Source organism: Glossina fuscipes, unplaced genomic scaffold (genome assembly GCF_014805625.2).
Source record: "Glossina fuscipes isolate IAEA_lab_2018 unplaced genomic scaffold, Yale_Gfus_2 221, whole genome shotgun sequence".
In the NCBI taxonomy this organism is placed as follows: domain Eukaryota; kingdom Metazoa; phylum Arthropoda; class Insecta; order Diptera; family Glossinidae; genus Glossina; species Glossina fuscipes.
In genome coordinates, this window is record NW_023998564.1 from 1586060 (window position 1) to 1601260 (window position 15201).

The 15201-nt window shown below is 32.4% G+C and overlaps 1 protein-coding gene across 1 annotated transcript in view; it reads left to right on the forward strand.

The window, feature by feature from the left end:
* Positions 1–8435: 8435 nt before the first annotated feature.
* Positions 8436–15201, forward strand: part of LOC119642253 (protein GDAP2 homolog) — an 88429-nt gene continuing 81663 nt past the window's right edge. The window contains exon 1 of the transcript XR_005247988.1: positions 8436–9006. The gene's annotated coding sequence lies outside the window, so the exon portion shown is untranslated. The remainder of the gene's footprint in view (positions 9007–15201) is intronic.

Sequence of the window (15201 nt, forward strand, 5' to 3'; positions counted from 1 at the left end):
GATAACAAAAGCAACCTATTTTCATAGGGGGGACGATAATCGGGTTCCAACCCAAATTCTTTAGGACAAACAACGAAAATTGCTTTTGAACAGATTCAATTGAATCTACATAGCACCCATATGGAGTAGACTCCATAACAGAGGCATACTCAAGTATAGGTCTAACCAAACGCATGTACAGCCTTTTTGTAATATAAGGATCCTCAAGCTCTTTGGACCGCCTCTTGGTAAAACCAAGCGCGGACTTAGCTTTGCTTAACGAGAGCTCAATATGCAAGTTAAAAAGTAACCTATGGTCAAATAGAACACCTAAATCCGTGAGCGAATTGAAGTCCTCAAACTTGTGCGAATTAATGAAATATTGAGTAATGAATGGCTTCGTTCTTGAGAACGAAAGTTTCTTACATTTATAGATTTAGTGTCAGAAGATTTTGAGAGCACTATGTAACCAAATTATTCAAGTCACTTTGAAGCTGATGTGATTGGGATTCTACAAAGAAGGAAGATAATAGTTTCACATCTTTAGCATACATTAAGATCTCGCTGTATTTAATTACCGAGGTCAAATCACTAATGTATAAATTAAATAAAATGGGTCGTAAGTGGCTGCATTGAGGTACGCCAGATGTCACGGGGAATTCATCCGAGGTAATGAAATTAAACAAAATCCTGAATGATCTATTATGCAGATAATAGCATAACCATTTCAATAAACAGGGAAGGGAAGCCAGAGGCTTGGAGTTCAAAGATGAGGTTAAACAAATCAAACGCTTTGCTAAAATCAGTGTATATGACATCAGTGCGAGAGTCACTAGAAAAATCCTTGAAAATATGATTAGTACACTCAGATTGGTGACCGTAGATCTTAATTGTCGAAGGCCATGTCGGAGAGGAGAAATATACGACGTGATGGCAAAGGCCATATGCTGAGTCACAATTCGCTCGAACAGTTTAGGAAAGACACTCAACTTGGCAATGCCTCTGTAGTTTTCTACAAGTTGTCTACTTCCACTTTTGTGAATAGGAATAAGGAAACCAGTCTTCCAACACAAAGGTAAAGCACCTAATTCAAGGACTTGTTAAAAATCTTTGAGATAACATCGCATAGCACGCCAGCACAAAATATAAGTACACGTGATGGAATTCCATCAGGTTCAGGCGAACAATTATATTTTGGAAAGCTTAACCCTTCAAAAACGTCATATTCAGAAATAACCAAATTAAGAATTGAAACCGAATTAGTAATCGGATATGGATAGTTTGCTTATTAATAGAAATTAGTAGTCGAAAGTTTTGTCGGACGTACTCGGCAAAGAGATTTGAGGTTTCAATATCATTCGAGGACGCAGAGCCCTTGAAAGAAACATGCGACGGATTTGTGGAGATTTTTCTTTTGGAACTAACGAACTTAAAAAGGTATTTAGGACTAGCCAACAGAGAGGATTTGACAAACTGAAGGTATCTGGAATAATATTGGTGATTGTGGAAGTTAAATTTATACCTTACCACTGAGTAAGCGAAATAGTCGAAAGGGGAACCACTTTTCGAAAAATTTCTTAAAACCTTGTTTTTCCTATACTTGTAATATTTAGTTGTGTTATTAAATACGGGGCACACATTCGAGGATGGGACTGCTTCATCGGGACGGATGCAGAAATAGCTTAATTTAATATATTGTAAAATGACGAGAGTAAGCTGTCAATACTTCCAACTGAGAAATCAAGCGTAATATGTGAAAGATGTGATTTTAGCATTGAAACATTGATTTTACGGAAATGAAATTTATTTGAAAAAGTTGAGTTTGGAACGTTATAGAAGTTCAACGAACCATCATGCTTGTAATGAAAGAAAGTACCCAATGCTGGATGATAAGGATCCTCAGGTAAACTAAAAGGAAGACAACGATTAACACAAATCTCAGGAAAATTGGCCAAGCAAAGATAAAGCAGCCTACCATTACAATTAGGGGTACCGTTGTATTGAACTAAATTATGATCAAATAATTCATTAAAGAGCACAACAGCTCTGTCAGTGACGTAAGGCAAATTGAAGTCACCCAACGCAATGACTATATCGGTAGGATTAGATTGCTTCGCCACTTCGCAAATGAGGGCGGCTTGTTTCTTATATATGGAGATATCGAACTTGCGGGAATATAGGAGCAGATCACATGAACATGGGACTGCCGCAGGTATGGCAATTAAAACACCACCAACACTCCGATACAATCGATCATTTCTGAAAACCTGAAACGAATTATGGAAAACTTGCGACGAATGTAAATCAGGCTTTAACCAAGTTTCAGTGAAAGCAAAACAGGAAAACTCTGTACTCACTGAACTTAGGAATGTAGAACGAATTTTTGAATTTAGGCCCCTAACATTTTGACAAATGAGAGTTAATGAGCCTGAAGAAATATTTAGTTTTTTGAAGGGGAAAGGGCTACTGCATTAGAATTACGGGGTCGACCCCGGGGGACAAATTCCTTAATTAAGGATTTGGTAAGGGTTTATTTAACAAAATATCCATCTTTTCAGTTGGAACTAGAATTTTAAAAGACGAGATTGGTCTAGATTAAGAAGGACCCAATTTGAAAGTGCTAACACGTTTTAAATTGACAGATGGGACTTTCGCCGCCAGATAACTTTTTATGTTATCCACAGAAGTATCAGATGCCAGTCTTGACATAAGCATTGCCTTACTGGGGGGAACTGCCTTCAAGCAAATGTAGAAGGGGTAACCACACTTGCACGAGCAGCTTGTGCGACGTGCCCAGTTTTGCGACCAGCGTCCGCACTCGAACAGCCAGGAGGAGAGCGCGATTTACTGTTCTCATTATTAGTTTTAGGCGATGACGCCTGAGAAGATTGAGTGACGCCATTGGGAGGAGATACCCTTTGCCGCTTCAGCATAGCTCGAACCAGAAGAACTTCCCGGCTTATTTGTAACTTTTTTGTTACCGACCAACTCAACAATAGCAGAAACGCTAACGTTTTTTGTAGACTTCAAGGAATCGCTAACTTGCACCAACGAATCGGACTTAGGAGGATTCAGACGTGGTGAACCACACGCTAAGCTACGAGTTGTAACTTTACTAGCTGGGGAAGAAGATGAGTGCGCAATATAACGACAGTCATCAATCCTAGTCTTAATTTTTTTTCAAATTTCTCCCACAAGGAGCCTCTTTAAAGAGTTTGTAGAAATTTACATCCCGCTTTCTACAGTTAGGACATGACCGTCTTAAGCCTTTTGTGGGATCAAGGACTGCATCACCAGCACGGCCGATAATACCAGCGCACTTTACATGGCAAAAACGATCACACAGCCAACACGAGATGAATCGTTCAGATGCAGGGCTTGTTTTAACACGACATGGTGTAAATAAACAATCCAAGTCCCGTGAAAACAACAAAAGGAACGTATGAAGAAAAAAAAAGCAAAAAACTAAAAGATTAACAGAAGAAAAGAGAGACTTTTACCAAGAGTTCTAATTGTTGATTGCAAAAAACCGAAATGACTTCTCATATAAAACATTAATAGAATTCATATAAGTTTAATTCTTTTTTCTTTTAAAGATTTTTATAATTTAATAATAAAGTCAAAAGCCTGAGCAATTGAAATTCGTGCATAGAATTAAAACGCGACTGCAACACGCACGCAGAGTTGCCAAACTGCGGTGATGTTTTGAGATTTAGGCAGCGAAATTAATGCTTTCTATTTCCAACAGTTTTTATTAATTTTCCTTATTATGGTTGAAATAATGTTTGTTTTCTAATTTGATTTTTCAATTATTGTATTTATTTTTCTTTTTCTTTCTTGCTAAGAGTTGCTGAAGGCATTTGTATATAACAGGTGCTTGCATATATTTTGATCAGCGACATCTACTTATGAAAATGATAAAGTAATACGAAGGACCAATCGACACAACGGTTAAATTCGATTGTTTTGACATTTCTCTACATAAAATAATAGCTTTCCATTTAATATATTATTCAGCGTATACATGGGCTAATCATAGAAACCCCTTAACTGCGTTTTCGACCCTCATTACTTTTGCTGCTGGATTTGAGGAAATCTGCGGCCGACACCAATCCAACACTTTTAGAACAATATGATGAAGTTGCTCCGTCATGTCCTATTTGCCGGTTTCAGTTTCAACGGTCTCAAAGCGATGATTTTCATGTTAGTGACAAAGAACGGCAAGGAGCACCTTAAACAACAAAGACAATACAATTGCAAAACTTGTACGAAAATAATGTAACAATTTTTCTCAATAAATGACTTTTTCAACTGAAAAAATGCTCAAAGTACATGGTAGCACTTAGTCTTAAATTATATCCCAGAAAGCATTTATATATACAAGTTGCAGAAATTAAAGATTGTAGATCGAAAAGACCAATCCTCCATAAAGATTGTTGTATTTGTTGATATGAAATTCTTCTATTATAGAGGTTTTTGTTTTCTTTTGAAAAATATAAAATGAATAAAGAAGTAAGTGAAAGAGATAAAATACCGACTTTTTTTTTTGTTCTGTCTAGTTGGATGAATTAGACCGGTTGCCGATAAGACTAACATGCCCAATACTGGTTGCTTTGGTTGCTTGCATTTTTGTTGCAGCATGAAAACTGAAAAAATTATTCCAGCCACAAAATTATTTAATTCATATCAATATTACACTAAAGCTCCAATTTTGGTATCATTGCCTTACTTTTGATTTTAAGATAGATTTCTTTCGTTACAACCATTGCCAGGCTTGTTCTTGCATAATGTTGTTTATTCTGGTCAAAATTTTGAACGTTAAGGACATACAAGCTTTTATCGCGAGACCTTGTGCAAAATAACATATTATTTGATTGCTACAACGCAATAAACCTTTATAAAAGCAAACTTTATAAAAAAAATTGCACATATGTTTAACCTATAAGTCTTTTTTACATCATCATTTCTTATGCTGATGTTGTTTACAACATATTAATTACAACTGATTGACATGGAACACAGCAACTGTACACAAATTATTTTATTTATTACTTATTTGAAAGGTTTGGCGAAATTTACTATAATTTTTTATGTTTTAATTGATTGCTCGAGATGAAGTAATATTGAATAATGTTAATGATAATGTTCGATTCACATGTTGAACGATTTCTCTTCGATCTCAGTTCCGTTGATACTGGACCAATTATAAATATTGTGACGATACATCCTCTGGTGTAGGAGAGCTGTAGTCATACATTGTCATTGTAGAGTAGGCCTGCTATAAAGAAAGTGGATAATAGAAGTAGAATATTTGTCTAAATTTTATAACTTATATTGAATAGTAAGGTAATGAAGTTGAACATATAAATGATCTTGGAACGCTGGTCTCTATAAAATTACACACTTTCCTCTTCTTTATGTGCAAAAATTATGATTTCTACCATTCTACTTTTGATTTATGATGTCTTTTCTTAACAGCATAGACAACAACCGAATCATGCTAAGCTTTTAAGGTAAATAAACAAATTGTTTGCAGATTAAACTTGAATGAATACTGTAATTTCGTCCCATTTAACAGACATGCTCACGCCATTTCTGTTACTTCGTCCCATTGTAAGCCATCTTTTGAAAAGAGCACTAACACTAACAGTCTTGATGACAACGTAAAAAAAGACATGTTAAAAATAAATACAAAAATAAATGTTTCCTTTACAATAACAGAGGAGCGAAGTTTCTGCGATTAACATCTCATTTGTTTTTTATATCTAAAGGTAATTTCTTTTATTCTAAACATGCAATTCATCTGCAAAGGCGGTACATTTTACTGCTGTGACAGACTGCGTGCTAATGTAATTTGTAATCTTTCAATTTTTTTCATTTAATTATCGATTCTATTCAAAGTTAAACTCGCAATTATTAACAAATTTGTTAATTTTCTTTCTACTCTCTGATAATTCTTCTACACAAACAGACGTTACTGCGCGGAACGCTTTCTCTCAATGATTTCTTATAAATTTGCGCGGAACGCTTTCTCTCAATGGTTTCTTAATAATTTGCGCGGAACGCTTTCTCTCAATAATTTAACGTAAACATTTGGATGTAAGATTACTAATGTAAGATTTGGATAATTGCTTGTAAACCCGCTTTCATATATACATATACCTGTAACAAAATTATTCAAAGTTTATAAAATACTTGTTAATTAAAAAAACCTACATTTTTTCCATTCCCTTTGTTTAAGAATTAAATAAAAAAAGTTTAAGCTTCTTTTGAAATTTTGAAATAAATTTAAAATGTGTTATTTTTTACTCTTAATTGTTACGAATTTTTAAGACATTTTTAGACGAGTTTTAGAAGTTTTTGTCGATTAATTTTTTATGTGATTCATATGTGAATGCCTTAAGTAAAAAATTATTCGCGCAACGTTTAATGTTAAATTTAACATGAAAAGCTTTCATCGAATTTTCTCAGGCAGATTTCTTCACTTGAAATATTTGATATATATTTGATACCACTGGGGAATTGTTGGCATTGTTATTGTAAAACTGTCTGAAAAAAAGAGAGAAAGAAACGGAGAAAAACTCACAACTTTTTAACAAGCGAATACATTAATAGTATTTTTCAGATTTTTTCTCTAACGCAATATTCATAATGGCAAAAAGCAGCAAAGAAATTTACTCTCAAAAAGCCATTTTTACTCTCAAAAAGCTCTTTGTAAAAGTAAACAGCAAAGCAAATTTTCCTTCGAAAAGACAAAGTTTTAAATAAATTCATATACACAAAATATGTATATACATATTTTTAAATATTTCGATTATTTTAAGGGCTTTTTCTTAAAAATTAAAATAATATATTAAATAAACATATAAATAATGAATGTTGTATTTTCTTAAAATATATTAGCATATTTTCAATTTTGAATGTTTAAAGTTGACGAGAATACTTCAATTTGAATTTGCCTACTTTTTCGAACGTTCCACAGACTTTAAACAGATATGGCGGAGATAAAATAAAGGACTATTTTTTGCCGCATATTATCGCCCATAACGTTCTATAAATTGAGGATTTAAATTTAAATGCCAAATTATGAACATTATGAAAAAGGATCTGAAAATATAGACTCCTGCACTAACCCACTAAGGCTAAAAATTTATTTTAAAAAACCGTGGATCCTTAATGAGTATATACTTAAACAATATCTTCCCGACATATTTTTCTTCTTTTAAATCCAAAAGCCTAATAGATAGATCTGAAAGCTCTTTTAAAACTGTAACACTATCTAATAACTGCTATGCTTATTCTTTAAAGGCAAAATTATTGAAAAATGTGAACAAATGTATGGACGCTTATTCTCAGATGGTTGGCATTTTTACAAATTGTTGAGACGATTCTCACGTGAAGCGGAGGGTGTTAAAAGTTCGACTCATGCTAAAGTTTTAATTTAAGCATTTAGAGAAATCATTTTCTGAGAGTAACGTTTACTTTGCTGTGCACATGAATGAAATTCATGTTCGAGGTTCGAGTTCATGAGCTGCATACATTCACAACATAAATGTTCGAGTTCGTTCTGCTACAAAAATTCTCTATTATTAATGAATTTTTATTTTTTTTTTAACTTGTGAATGGTAAAGTCTGGCGAGATCGGAGAGCATATGCAAAATAAGCAAAAGAATATTCGTAATATTCGACAAATTGAACTAAAATACATGAATTAAAAAAATTACATTAATTGAAAAAGTAAGTTAGTTAGAAATTTTGAATGATAAAGGTGTATAAATCTGTTATCGCGAAATAATATACGTAAATATACATATTGTGCAGAAAATTATTAGCATAAAATAAATACTTTTACGTACGATTAATTAATTAAAATATATTCAATTAAAAACAAGTAGTTGCTTATGACGTTTATAGCGTGTTGCTGGATGTAAAGTTGACAAAAAAATGATGCGAAATTAAAATAAATTTTATTATATTAACTAAACTTGTAAATAAAGTCGAATAAGTTAGTTGAATGAATGTACTGCGAATAAAATGGTTTTATATATATATTTTAAATTTTAAATAAAATATTTTAAAGTAAAATAAATAATTTTCGCAAGATAAACTTGGTTAACTTGGTTACCGTTAAAAAATTGTTACGTGTTACGTGTGCTAAAATCTCATTTTCAGAGTTGAATGTTCATGCGAAAGCCCACATACACGCACACACACAACGTACACATTCTTAAACTTAGGCAAAAACAAATAATGTGAATCATAAGTGTGTAAGTATTATTGGCACGAAAAAAGGAGAAATAGCAGCAACAAAAAGAAGAAGCCCATATAAAAAAATAAGAAAGAGCAACGAAACTATAGAAATGACAAAAAAAGAAGTTAAAATAACAATAACAGCAGACACCAAAAAAGCTTAATGAAACAGAGACAACAACAACAAAGTAAAAATAAAAAGAATAACAATAACAAGTTGAAAAGAACAAAATATAAACAAGCAAAACACAACAAAAACAACAATAATATGATAAGAGTAAATCAAAGATTGTGATAACATACAACAATCATGTAAAAGTAAAAACAGCAAGACAGTCAACAAAATACAACGCGAAATGACAAATATTTTACTCCGTGGCTTTCTGTAATAATAATAATAATAAACGATATTGGAAAGAGAGTACAGAGTAATGCAGGTTAATTTTTTTAAAAATAAAAAACAACGGAGCAACTGAAACCCAGTTGCTCAACTCTTAGCTGCCAAAATTATTAAGAAACCCAAATTTAGAAAGTCAACACCACCTTAGAACCGCTTTTTTAAAGAGAAATTTTACTATTTATTGAATATTAACTACAACGTTTTTAAAGCCAGTTTTAAAATAATATACCCATTAACCTAGTTAAATGAATTAAGAATTGGTATATAAACTCTCAGCAAAGGCTTGAAAAAGAAATAGCAGTCAACACAATAGCGGCCGCTACAATTAATACATCCTAGCAAGTAACAGCGCAGTAACAGCAATTTTAAAATAAAATGTAAGCTTAAGATAACAACAGCGATTAATTAATATTTAAAAATAACGTTTAAAGAAAATCGTTCCCTTTCTGCTTATTTATTATTTACTTGTTTTACATTTGGCGCTAACTGGCAATCAAACGTATAAAAAATTTTAATAACTTAAAAAAGAGTTGCGAGAGAAACGGAAAGAAATGAATAAAGGAAAACTATTTTTTATAATTTCTCTGCCTCAGAACATGGCAAAATAATGAACTTATCAGAGAAGCAAAGTGGAATTTTTTTCAACATCCTCGCATGGAGTTAAATGCTAAACAATAAAATATAGTTTCAAATTGTTAAAACCGATTAAAAGAGGTTAAAATATTTTCAAATGATTTAGGAAGGAAAACTAACGTGTTCGTACTGTCGTGAGATTATGAAAAGAATCATAAGGGAAGCGAAAACCGGACATATTTTTTCAGGCTAAAAAGCCTACATTTAAGTGCAAACAGTCAGAAACTCCGGAGCTCAGCAAGGACGGAACATTATCTAACAACCGAAGATATATTTATTCTTTCTTAAAACTTTCCCTGAGAATTTGCTTATGAGTAGGTGGCATTCCCATGTCACATATAACGTTTTCGGTATACGTTAATATATTTTATAATTACGAATAAAACGTTTTTTCTGTTTTGTTTGGGAGAAAAACTATTCATATGCTTAGTAGCAGCATGTACTGTTAGCGGTACATTAGTATTTAGATGATAACAGCTTAATTTAAGTAATCGAGTTTGGTCTAAAAATACATTTTTTCGTGCACCGAAGACGGTGCAACTGGCAGGAAATGTATTAAGATAGCATTTTTTCATTTCATTTTTAAGAATTTTGGAGGTAAAACACCTAGAAGTACTTGAGACGGAATCCGTCTTCTATTATAACGACCTCTTTATTATACTGATCCTGTCTCTCTGTCCGCTTTAGATTCTTGTCTCCAATTTTTGATGTAATTGGATAATATTTGATTTAAATGTTGGCCTAAAATCAAACACTGTTGAAAATGATAATCATCGGACGACTTTTCCGACTAATTTCTACACAAGATCTTATAAAAATCCGGTTTACGAATAATTCTAGGATAATGTTGGGTATTTAATAGTGTAGACAGAGTGTTTTCCTTTATATACTTTCTAATAAGTTATTTATAATACCTAATATAATCAATAATACTTAATTTAATAATGTACCCTCTCACGACGAAAAAAGGAAATATGTTATGTAGTGGGTATTAAAATAGTGGGTATCGAGTTAGGGCGAATATAATTTATTTCTTCCTTTTCTTTTCACGCTTTTTTAGTTTAATATCAAATTTAAAATCCCTTGCATGGCAGACAACCAATTATACCAAAAATTATGCGTAAATACTTTGAATGTGAAAGAATACATTTGTAATGTTGAGTAGTTACACTGGTGGTACGGTAACAATTTAAATATTCGTAAGCATTTCTTTTGTAGTTTTAATTTATACTCAACTTATTATTACAAATGCAGTAATATCGACTTTCTTCGCCTCATAACAAACGTCATACTGTTCAAGGGGGGTTATACAGTAAAAATCGATTGCATAATTTATGAGGTGAACTTCTTCTAGAATGTACCAATCGATACATTTAAATATTCTATTTTTGTCTGTGCTTTTTCGTTTTTTATTCAATAAGTTTGCCAGCCTCGTTAACCTGGCGACGTTTTAGTTTTTTCGTGCTTTTCTTCCAACTTTTATTGCTTTGGATATAAATTTAAGTGTTCTCTTGATTTTTTTTTTTTTTGATTATTTTGTTTGTTCTTTTGCGTTATCTACGAAAGAATATTCAATCATTTGGATAAATAATATTAATGAGTTTTTTGCTTGGAACACAAGTGTGTGTAACATACTTCTTTCTAAATTAAACACCAATGTCCATCGTAATAATTCTCCTATTTCTCCACTTTGTGTCCATTCGGCCTACACTGCAAATGGCTATACGATATCTAACATTCTATATTAGAATTTCACTTGTACATGTTTATTTGTTTGTTTCACCTGCACCATAATTTCTTTCGTCCGGCGTACATATGCATGGGTAAGTTAGTTTTCGGCAAACGTACATCTTATTACCTATAGAAATGGTATGTTGTTCACGGCGCATAAGAGCTTTGAGATGCCGTCGCTCAGAGAGTCATAAGAATATTCTGGATACACCCAAACAAATGACCAATAAACAAGTAAAAACATCCTAGTCGGGCAGGACATACCATTAAATACCCTACATCGATTCATCTAGTACAGTTTCTCATTCGTTTTTGTAATAATACACCAAAACTTACAAATTATTTTCATGCAAACGCATAACTTTCATGAACACCCGCGTATTGAAGAATTGCCAAAACACCACATGACGTGGTCCATATTTAGTAAACTTAATTCATTTAGCAAAAATTTCATCAAAATATCCCAAAAATTGTGGTCTATAGCCCGAACAGGAAAATACATAGACAGATGTCATATGGACAGATGAATAGATGAACAGACAAGCTTAGATCGATTCAGAATTATTTTCTTTATAATAGCTGGAGATGCAATCTCAAGCCCTTCTAGGTGTTACGTCCGCACAAACTTAATATCCTGTTTCGTAAGTGGAGTAAGGTATAAAGGCCGATCAATGTAAGATTCTGAATTAAGTAAATTAAGTTCGCTTGTTTGTCCGACGTTTTTTTAACGATTTATTCTTGGATAGCTTGAAAGTTAAATAGAATAAAAACGTTAGAAATTAGAAGATAGAATAACAATATTCGAGGCGGCTATTAAGCTAATTCATAGGACTAAAGCAGTATTTTTGAAAAGTACTAAGAAAACGCCAACGCTGCAGCGTTTCTGCCGAGGGAATGTAAATTGAAAACCTCCAATACTGCGGCAAGACAGACGCTTTAACAATTTAATGCACAGAAGAAACATCCTTCATACAGACACCGACCTCCAAATTTGGCCGAATGTAGAATAAGTTATATATAAATTCACAATATCAGTCAATTTCTCAAGTGAATTTTTATGCGGACTGCTAGGAATTTAATATCAACAGTGGATGAGATTTCAAGTGCATATAACAGAAAGACAGATGCAATGACAATTAAAGCGGCATATGAGGGCGATAGAAGGATACGCAGGATAGCCAGTACAAATTTAAATCAAAGCAGACAAAATATCAATTACTGTCAATCAATGTTCACATGAAATGAAACATGGAAATATTTTAAAAATACTGATTTTTATATTATTGCCAAGTAAGTGAATTAGAAGGTTCAATCTTGCAAGCAAAAAAGCAATCTTTTGTTAATAATTATTGTTTAATTGAACTTATCGACAACTCCAACCATCTTATCGACAACTCCAACCATCCCCAGCCCTCTTTTTTCACAAGGCCATAAACAATGAAAATACATTGCCATTTTGAAAAATAATATTCCAGGGAAATGCGCTCGAATTTTCAAATTTCCCTTACAATCGTCTCCTTTATATAGTGTTTGCCTATCTAAGCCAAAAAAAAAATTCAATTTCTCACAACTTTATCGCAAAAGGACCGGTAAAATGACGTTGGATGTACCAACTGACCCATCTGCAATTAGCAAGAAAAGCTTTGGTGTCTGCCTTTGGTGAATGTAATCCCTTTCACAGAAATTAGGATAAGATAGCTTCAAATTTAGGAGAACCATTGTAAATTTTCGATTGCAAATTAACCTTGAAAAGACATCAAATCGACAAAAGCACAAGCCTGAAGAACAAAGTAAGCTGGCGATATATTTGTTTGCTTTTACAAAACAAATAAAAACGTTGTAGTAGGTCATTACCTAACCTAACCAAATGCCTTATATGACCTCATCATTAATCGTTAAGCATGTAACGACATTGCAGAATAGGGCTTTATATGAGTAGCGATCGAAAAAGTGGTCCAATCCGAACCATTTTGAATAGTGTTCGTCCTTTGTGTTAAACGTAAGAAAACCAAAGGGTTTAACTTAGGAAGCTTATATCGATTCAGTAATTGATTGTTGGCATAATAGGTTGGTCTATCTCAAGTAGTATTGCTTAAAAAAAGAATACACTGTGTTTTTCATTCTCTCTCTCTCTCTTTCTTTCTTTCTCTCTCTCTCTCTCTCTCTCTCATTCAATTGATAATATAGCAAATATAGTTTCACACTAAGCACGAATTGAAGTTATTTTATTAAGGCAAATAATATGATATAAAATTCTTGACATTTTTTTAAACGAGACAATCTTATATTAGGTTTGGGTTACGCATCATTACGAGTGCTTTGTAAATTAGAAGCATTACGCATCTTGTAAGTGTTTTATATTAGTTAAGTTGTTTAGAAAGGTGTAAAGTTATATTTAAATATAACTATCAAAGACAAAAATTTTGAAAGAACTTAGTTAAACGAAGTCTCGAAGATATTTAAGTCAAAATATAGTTAAATTAGAATTTCCCATAATCTTTTTACAAAATATTATAAAGAAAACATGTCTTAATGTAAATTAATTAATATTTGAAAAGCAAACATGTTCACAGTATGTCATGAATGAGGTTGACAAAGCGAAAGTTTGCTTAGCTAGTGTGGGCAAACCATGCCTTGTGAGAAAATGAAACTTGTAGGCCGCGAATCCTCTATTAATAGCCTTTCCAAAGATGTGCAGGTTATACAAAGTGTTGCTGAGATTTATATTTTATTTTTATTTTAACAGCTAGACTTGAGTGACATGGAATTTTATATACGATTCTGCAATGTAGTTAAATTTCAATTAACTTTTTAGAATTGTTTCAAAGCCTTTTACAAACAGTAAAATATTTTAATAGTTATTATTATTATTTACTCTCAATAGGTGCTCCAAGGGATTACGCAAAATGGTTGTTGCTTAATGTACGCAATCAGGATTGATACCATGTCATACAATTCCGTTCGTTTTAAATGGAATTTTTGATAATTATGATATCAACCATGGGCAATAGGCTTAGTAACATTTTATTATTTTGTTAATACGTCTTGTGTCATACTTCATTGCGTATTAAATGGCCGTCATAATGGAAGAGTTGGTGACTTAACTACTTATTGTTCAATTTCTATTTCTTACTGTGTAAGTTATTGCTTATTTCATCAACTTTAACATTGAGCTCTTGAGATTTATTTCTTGTTAAAATTATTTTGCATAGATTATTAAATGGCAGGCCATCACGTATATTCAATTAAATATTCGGGTAAATTAAGTATCATTGTGTCTTATAGGGATTTCAACATTTTCTCTGTAGATATAATTCTTTGCACAATCTGTACAACGTATCTATTTGTATCTGGTTACAATATTATTATGTATTTTTGCCTTCAACACGAGTGAGTCATTTTGATCCTTCTCTATTTTCGATTTTCACAGCAAAAGTTCTACGGGATGTAATATTTCAAACTTTTTTGGCGACTTGTACTTACGTGAAAACACCTATAATCAATTCAAACGTCTATAATCCAATTTTTTTTTACTTGCTCTTGCTTTCGAAATACCAAGAAAGATCATCTTGGCATCCTTTTCTGTGAAATGGGCGCAGTCACGAGGATGCGTTTAGAAAGTTGAAAGGTTCACCAGAAACATTCCTTAAAAGACAAAAATTAAAAAATGGGCATGATCTTCCCAAATGCTTAGTAATTGTGCTCAAAATAAAATTGTTATACTGATTGATCTACCCTCGCTAGAAAAGCGCAGGTTTATCTTAAGCACAACCTTTATTTGTAATATGTTGAACAGTAAAGCTGATGTAACGAGATTATTATATAAAATTAACATTAACATAACGTCGACTCACCTATGAGCTAATTAACGCCTTTCGTGTTCTTTGCAGTAAATTCAATAAGGTTTATCATTTCAATTCTATAGCGGGAATCGAACAGTATAATAGAAGAGAGTGTACCTCAAAATCTTTAACTTTCAAACAAATGGTTGGAGAACGTTGTGACGCCACAGTGTTACGACTCCGTCCTTTTGTCATAAAGTTTTATGATTACTAGATACGCGTGTATACCTGCGTTGACGTATACGGGCTTTTTTCCATTTTTTTCTGTTCTTCTTCTTTTTGGTTTTTATACGCTTATTTATTTATTTATGTGTAATTTATGGTTTTTTTCTATTAGTTTAAAGTGTAAGATATACATTGTAAGTT